The sequence below is a fragment of the Canis aureus genome, chromosome 15, assembly GCF_053574225.1.
Source record: "Canis aureus isolate CA01 chromosome 15, VMU_Caureus_v.1.0, whole genome shotgun sequence".
Classification (NCBI taxonomy): domain Eukaryota; kingdom Metazoa; phylum Chordata; class Mammalia; order Carnivora; family Canidae; genus Canis; species Canis aureus.
The window spans coordinates 13,082,199-13,090,712 of NC_135625.1; the positions used below are offsets into that span (position 1 = coordinate 13,082,199).

At 38.8% G+C, this 8,514-nt stretch overlaps 1 long non-coding RNA gene across 1 annotated transcript in view; it reads right to left on the minus strand.

The window, feature by feature from the left end:
• LOC144283938 (uncharacterized) overlaps window positions 1–4,372 on the minus strand; it is a 41,789-nt gene extending 37,417 nt beyond the window's left edge. Inside the window, exons 1-2 of the long non-coding RNA XR_013352427.1 lie at window positions 4,038–4,372; window positions 2,077–2,191 (exon numbers count right to left, since the gene is read on the minus strand). This is a non-coding gene — a long non-coding RNA (uncharacterized LOC144283938). The remainder of the gene's footprint in view (window positions 1–2,076; window positions 2,192–4,037) is intronic.
• Window positions 4,373–8,514: the final 4,142 nt, after the last annotated feature.

An 8,514-nucleotide genomic window follows, 5' to 3' on the forward strand; every position in this document is an offset into this window, starting at 1 on the left:
GTTCCCAGACATAACCTGTTCATGAAGGCCTACACTGATCATTTATTAAAACTGTAAATCACATCTCCCTGGCACACCTCATTTCCATGCAATGATATTAGTCCTAGTGAGAGATGACAGTGGGACATATAAATGTGACCTGGGTGCTGACTATAGAGAAGAAAATATAAATGAATGAATATAAAGTATATTTTAAATTAAGACAGTCATGGGTTCGATGTAGAAACAGATATGGCTGCCCGGTTTCAGTACTAAGCAAATGGATGGATACAGGTAGATAAAATTGTTGGGGTGAGAAACAGATAATAATATAATGAATCATTGACCACCTTTGTAGGGAGATTGGGATTAAGCAGATGATAGCAAAAAAAAAAAAAATTAAGTCCATTGTTTGAATTTAATCAGGTTCATTTTTGTGATCATCCCATATTTTATACATTTTGTCCCATATTGTCCTAGAAGGCTCTGAAAGAGTGCCTGAGTCCCACAGTTTTGCACGGAATGAGCAATGGGCTAGATACTTCTAGCCCAAGTAGAAAGCTTATGAAATGGTGTGTGATATGCATCATCCTGAGTATCTCTTTTCGTCCTCACACCAATAAATGTAGAGTCCGTCTTCCTCAGTTCTCATCTTCAGGGTCTCAGCTTGGAAAAATCTCCACCCGCTCCTCTTTTATTTTGACTGTTGGTTGTAATTTTTTTTGAGTCTGGGTAGACCAGATGGGACCAGGTGAGGAGCAAGGATTTGGCCTACAGCAAAGCTTGGGAAGAAATGCAAATATCCTGAGCCCTGAGAGAACAAAGCCCACAGCAGATTGTCAATATGGATGAGTCATCGACATGGCAAGCCTGGGCACAGGACAAGGATAAGTATACTAGAGGTCCAAACTTGACAGGGAACACTATGAGAAACAGAGAAAGCATGCAGCTGTGAAAGGTGTCCACACAACAGGACAGCCACAGGCGTGTTCAAGAGTTCAGATAAAGGTTGCCACCTCATTGTTTTGGAAAAACACTCTGAGGATGCAGTTTGGGAAGCTAGGGTTGTTAAGAGGTCCATCTGATGTAACAATCAGAATATCTTTGCAGAGCAGTTTCATCACTAGTGTTCAGTGCCCTTCTTGAACTCCTGGGTGAGACCAACAGATGTGCACCAGATGAAGCCAAGCCAAGCCCGAGGCAATGACGTGTACAGACTGTTGATTATGGTATAGAATGATTCCTCTGGTGAGCCTTTACTCACATCTACTCCTGGGTCGAGCAGTTTCTTGTTGCCTCTGCTCCATTGTTAAGTTTGACACCCCATAGACTGGTGGTCTCATCATCGTCTTTTAGAGTTTGAAGACTCCGCCAAATGAATATGTAACATCCTACTTGCTTTTCTCTTACTTTTAATCATAGAAGTTACCTAAAAGGGTGACTACTGTATTCAAGTCCTTGAAGAGTCATTAGTGAGAAATTGAAACAAATGTGAAGATCCAGAAAGACTGTACACTTCCGTTTCAAATTCCTCATGTCTATTTCTCATTGACTTTGCGTGCTATCAAATCACAATGACTTAGGCTCCCCGGAACCATTGAGAAAAGTATCGTGTGTCATCTAAGCTGGGATGTATTTAAAACACTGCATTATCACTTTGCTAAGTAAGATAAGATCTTTTTTTTCCTTTCACATCTCAAGCTAGATGTAGTCAGATTCTTCTACAAATTCCAAAGAACATTGCATAATACCAGATACCATGAGCATGCTTCAAAGCCAAGAGTGAATGATGTCTGGAATTTATGTCCCTGCCAGTTTTACACATCTTGAAACAATATAGTTCCTAGCAACATAGAGATTATCTGTCACAGTCTTTAAGTGGCAATTTGGTACAAAAGGACCATGGTTTTTCCACATACTCCCATTCCATCTCCAGTATCTTGCCCTTGTGTGTGGTGGGTATATTGTCAACACATTTTACAGTTTGTCAAACATTTCTTCTAAGGTAGTAACACATGTGTTTAATGTAATAGTATTACAGGTATTTTGTGCTAGGGGTACAAAATAATATTAAAATTAAGCAAAAAACAGGGGCACCTGGGTGGCTCAGTCCGTTAAGTGGATAAGTGTCCGACTCTTGATCTCAGCTCAGGTCTTGATCTCAGGGTCACAAGTTCAAGCACCGTGCTGGGCTCCACACTGGGTGTAGAGCCTACTTAACCAAAGAATAAGCAAAAGCAAATTTAAGGCAAAGGAAAATAAGTTATAAGATAAGATAAAACTAGGAATGAAGGAAGCACAAAATGTAATACCCTGGAGTCCAGTACTCTTGGCTTTAGCTTTTTCTGGAAGCCAATAAGAATATGAGAGCATAATGAGTTGTATTATTTCTAAATATCTCCTTAGTGTTTATAAAATAAATAAATACTTATAAGATATCTATCAAGTGTTTATAAGATAAAAACAATAGTAACTCGGGTCAGGCCTACCCAACTATTCCCAGTACTGCGTCAGGAGGCACAACTTTCCCTTAGGTCCTCATTGATAGGGAACTGCAAAATGTAGTAAACAATATTCTTAACAAACCTCCACAAGAAGCCTAAGAACTAGGCTCTTTCCCCCAGGACCCATTTCAATCTCTTTTCCGTGCCTCAGGCAAAGCCATCTTGTAAAACTAAAATCTGCTGATGTTGCCCTGGTGCTTAAATTCCTTAAGTGGTTTTCCATTGCTTTTGGAATAAAAATCAAAGTCCATAAGGTTACAATCAGGGTCCTACATATTCTGGCCCGAGAACGCTCTCTAAACTGCACCTCAATTGAGTCAATTAAAGTCATGTTCCTACTTTATGGGCCCTCTGAGACCCAGGTATCTCTGCTCCAGGAAAGTTATCTCACTTTGTAACTCTCTGTAATTTATTCACGTGATTTTTTTTTCTTTCAAGATTTTATTTCAATTCAAGTTAATTACCATATTGTGTATTATTAGTTTCAGGGGTAGAATTTAGTGATTTGTCACTTGCATATAACACCCAGTGTTCATTACATAATGTGCCCTTCTTAATGCCCATTACTCATTTACTGCCCACCCCCCCCACCTCCTCTGAGCAACTCTCAGTTTGTTCCCTAGAGTTAAGAGTCTCTTGTGGTGTGCCTCCCTGTCTGTGATTTCTTGATCAATGTCTGTCTCAGCACCATAAGCTTCGGGAGACCGGGTTCCATGTTTGGTTTTGTTAATAATTATTTTCTCTGTGCCAACCATATTTCTGGCTCAATAAAAATTTGAATGAATCATGGATGGATGGATGGATGGATGAACAAAAGTAACGAGTAAATTTTTGATCCTTCAGATCCGAAGAAGAGTATCAAATCAAAGTATAGTTTGAGGAGGGTGACTGGGTCCAATTGAGGCCATTCAAACATGTAACTCTGATGTTATAACTTAAGGATAGAATTTTATTGATAGAAAAAGTGATTTATTGATACAGATATTCCATCACATACGTGGTTTTTTTGTAAGGATTAGAACTTAAAACAATTTTAGGAGCTAACAGAAAATTCTAGGTAGGCTGCATGTATGTAGGGCTGTGACTAGTATGAGACCAATGTCTCTATAGATCAGAGTAGCTGGCAGTCAGGAAGAAAAGCTAGTCATTAGTGGGCAAGAGCCGGGGCAAACCAGTCCATGGAATTGAAATTAAAATAACATAAACTGTCTGACTCTGACTGGGAGCTGAGATAGAGTCAATTATTTGCTTATCGATTTTTTTAAGGATAGGTTTTAAAACCAGTAGAAAAGAATGAAATACATACCTGTCAGCCAATCCTCTGAAAGTATTTTGTTCACAACCAAAATGTAAATAGGTGCTGAGCAACTGTCAATTTAGAATATAATCTCTAACATGTTTTAAGTGTGTTAACATAAAACATTACAATGTTTTAACGTGTGTTAAATATTAAATGTTAGGTTTTGATTGTCACTTCACATGGGTGATTATCTATGACTCTCAATTGAGTGAAAAATATTACTATGTAAAGACACTTTGATTTAAATATCTCACCTGTAATATGGGGGTGGAGGTCAAGATATCCTGAAAAGGATTCTAGGAGGTTGTTTCCAAAGCGGGGCTCATTATTTCAGAGGATAACATGTAAAGGGAAATAATAAGTTGTAATTATATAAATGACAGATGTCCCCCTCTAGCTGCATTGGTACAATTCCTTTCAGAAGTAGGATTTTATCAGGTGAATAACCTCAGCTCATGTTAAGAGAACTATGTATTATGGTGACCTAAGGGCAAATTCAACCTGAAAAAAATGTAGTGTTCCGAGTTTGGTTTCAACCTCCAAATGTCTTTTCCTGGAAATCTTACCAACTTTTCTCAACTGTTTATGAATTATTATCATTACAAGATAAAAAAAAAAAAAAAGTTGACATTTGTAACACTTGCCACTCTTGGTGGCTTAAGAAAAGTCCAAAAACAGTTGAACTCATTTTCAGTTAACTAAAAAAGTCAAGAGAAAGTTAAAAAAAAAGAAAGAAAGAAAGAAAGAAGAAAGAAAGAAAGAAAGAAAGAAAGAAAGAAAGAAAGAAAAGAAAGAAAAGAAAAGAAAGAAAAGAAAAGAAAAGAAAAGAAAAGAAAAGAAAAGAAAAGAAAAGAAAAGAAAAGAAAAGAAAAGAAAGAAAAGAAAAAAGAAAAAAGAAGAAGAAAGAGGAAGAGGGTACTTCATATATTTCACACAGTGGGGATTCGATGAAAGAATTATGAATTGAGTGTAACTGAGTTGTGCAGTTTGCACAAGTTGTATAGTAAAGATGTCTTAGCAGTTGAAACTTAATAGATTTAGCGAAATGGTAATACCTTCCACGGCCTAGATTGCTTACTGAGGCAGAACTACATAAAGTGACATTGGAGAGAAAATTTATCTAAAAACTGTAACTTTGTCCTGGGTCACCGAATTTCTGCATGATCTTGCAAAACAAGGGGAGAAATGATTTTGTATAACTATAAACTTTTTGACCTGTGATGAAGTGTAGAGAAGGTATAAAAATGAAAGATGAAAATAGAAGGGAATCAAAAAATCACCGGGATGAAGTCACTTTTGCTAGGAACTGTGAAAGGAAGCACACACACTTCCAGTGTGCTTCCAGCCATTTCATTTACAAACAGCAGAACCACTTTAAGAAAAATGTGCTTGTCTCTGTTGTCTTCCTGAGGCCTCTCTGTACTTTCTGCATCTCAACTCTGTCAATATCGCTGAGAACTGGGATGATGCTCCCTTGGATGAATGGATGGTGAGTAGGGAAGGAAGCTCAGAGGTGAGCATAGTCCCTCTGCTCTATAACTGCCATCTGTGTGTCAGAAACAGCATGGTTTGGGATTTTTCATTACCTGAAGGTGACAAGCTAGCCTGTTCCTGTTTCACAGATGCCAGCAGAAGACACAAGACTTCTGGGTCAGTGGCCTAAGACTTGGTTACTCATGGCAGAAGCATCCAGAGATTCAGATTAGTTCATGTTGGTTCTCATCCCAACCTCGTTCCACGAGAACGTTGCAAAGACCTCAGCATGCAGCCTGCGCACTCATGAGTGTGTTCCCAGAGAGGAAAACTGAGTTTTAGAGCAAGAGCAGGCAGGCTGGCTCTGTGTCTAGGAGGAAACATCTCCTCATCTCTCAAAGTTGCTCAGGACAAATACAATCCTGAGGGGTGACCCCAGATAGAGGGTGATCAGGACTTTGCATTTCTTATAGGTATAAGGAGTACATTTAGGGACACTTGTGGCCAATGGCAGGTTGCCTCTCCCAACACTGGGACAAAGGCCCAGTCCTGCCACTCATATGGCTCAGCTACTCTTCAGGTTACACACCTCAGGCCCTAAATCCATAGGGCCTAGGTGTAAACCCCAGTTTTACCAGTTATTAGCTTCAAACAAGTTATTTAACCACTTTGTGCCTTAGTTTCTCCATCAATGATTAGGACAATAATAAAGCCACTTGCTGGGATTAAATGAGTTAACACATGTATTACACTTAGAACAGGTCCTATATACGCAGTAATTACTATTTCTGTTTCAATATGTGTTTTTGCTTTAACTTTCCAGTTACCCTTTGGATAACTTCATATTTTTTCATTCTAATTCCTCAACCAGGATTTCATGAGAAAATTAAGCCCTCATGCCCCCACACCTGCATCATAAGCAATGCCTTAACTTCTCTCCTGATTCTTAGAATGCTAGCTATCGACCCTCCTTTGAAGAATTAAGAAAATGGTGACTTGAGTTAGTTTCCATGTTCTATCCTTCAGATTGGAATCCCAGACTTAAAATGTAATTTTTGAGGTCCCTGGGTAGCTCAGTGGGTTGAGCAACTGACTCTTGGTTTCTACTTGGCTCACAATTTGGGGGTCCTGGGATCAAGCCCCAAATCAGGCTCTGAGCTCAGCAGGACATCTGCTTGAGGTTCTCTCTCTCTTTCTCCCTCTGTCCCTCCTCCTCCTGCTCATGCTCTCTCTCTCTTTTTTTTCTCTCTCTAAATAATTAATAAAATAAATCTTTTGAGAAAAAAAACAAATTATTTTTTGCCCTTAATGGACAGACCTCGCTCTAGGCTACCACATAGCTCCCTGGCCAGCCCACAGGGGCCACAGCTCTTCTAGTCAGTGGTGCTCCTCTGATCAGGGAACAATCTAGTGCTGTTGGCCTCTGCAGCCTGTCCCATTCATCACTGTGTGGCTGGGCCTACCACCAAGTCTGACACCAGTCGATACAGCAAAATGATTTATTTAATCAGTCAATGAAGGGTGTAGCCAGGATCATAATCGACAGCTTATCCCCCTTCCCCAACTCTATCTTTTTCTTGAATTTGACTCATAGTATGAATGTCTTTAAAGGGCAGCTCTTTTATCTCTTCTGCTTAGTTCTGTAAGAAGTAAACTGGAAGATGAGGTACATTATCTGCAGATAAATACACTTCCCAAGACAATTTCTTTTAGAATACCCTCAGCTAACTTTTGCAACAAAGCTAACAGAAGATAGTTTATACATATCCACGAGATTTTGGAAAATATGCTCCAGGCACATTGCTTTCTGGTGATAAAGATTAGAAGATCTAGGAAAACAGAGTGTTGACAGATCCTAGATGGTTTCCTTCCAATATCATATATCTCACATAGACTTTCAGGAAATCCTGGATCACATTCAGCGCAGACTTGGATGTTCTGACATGAGACCCCTACGCTTCAAATATCAGGCTGTCAGAAGACAGATTTCCATTCCATTGCACAGGTTTTGGCACTTGACAAATTATTGGTCCTGGGAGCTAGCCCACTTCCATCTGAGGTTGGCCACAGGCTGTCTGAAAATAACGTAAAGTATTTCCTCAAAAAAAGATCTTTTTAAGATATTTGGACTCAGATAAATTCCAGTGGAGACCCCAGAATTCTGACTATATTAATTTCATCTTGAAAATTTTTAGGACATTTTATTCTATGTCAATGATAATTCTTGCAGATAATGCACCTAAATCCTGAAGCAAACCAATGCCAAAACATTCTTAGAGAACATTTCTGAGCTCAGTGCTGAGCTAGTAGGTGTATGGGAAGTTCAGATATATTTGATCTGCCTTCAAGGAGCTTACCTTCAGGAAGGCTTCCCCTCATACCTCATACCCACCCATGCCTGTTCCCTCCATTTGGCTAGAACTTCTACCCTTTCCTAGAGAAGGTTTACCTTGATTATAGATCAAATTCTAAAAAGAAGGCAAACTCACTCAGCAAAACTAACTAATCACATATTTCAAAATAACCAAGTAAGTTCCTCCTTAAAATCATTTTGGAATTTTATTGGATTCCTACCTAATTTAACCACAAACCCAAACTATGTTTCTTCATTACATTTCTGAAATTAGTTACAGTAATTGCATGATCTTTTCTGCAGGTTAGTTTTATTTCGCCAACTCCCTGTGTAGTCCAAAACTGTTTTGGCTTTCTTTTCCTCTCTTAAATTTTTATATATTGCAAACTAAAACTGCACTGCTATTAAACTGGACTTTACTTTCTCCTACCTGGGAATATCTCCTGACCAAAGCCATTGTTCTATAGCAGTATGCTTATATATAATTTCCCCAACTACTGGATCCATTAAATATAAACTTCATTTTTAATTTTCATGACTCAAGGAAATGAAATGCATTTCCCAAAGCTCTCATGATTGTGCAGTAAAGAAAAAAAAAACGGACTAATTAACTCTTGTTCACAGAAGGCCTCTTCAAACAAACAAGCACATGAACGAACAATGTGAGCTTCTAAATGCTGTGGTAGAAATTCCACTGCAGATGTGGTAAATGGCAAGACTTGTCCAAGTTCAACCGCCACCATTCCTGCTGCCATTACCACAGTCACTGGCTGGGGAGGAGTCAGGAGAAAGATCAGTAATGTTACTGTATTTGTTGAGAGTTTCCCAGCAGCTCTTTCTTTCCTCCCCCAGCTGAAGAGATTCTATTTAAAATAAAAAAAAATTTTTTTTTTTTTTGAGTATAG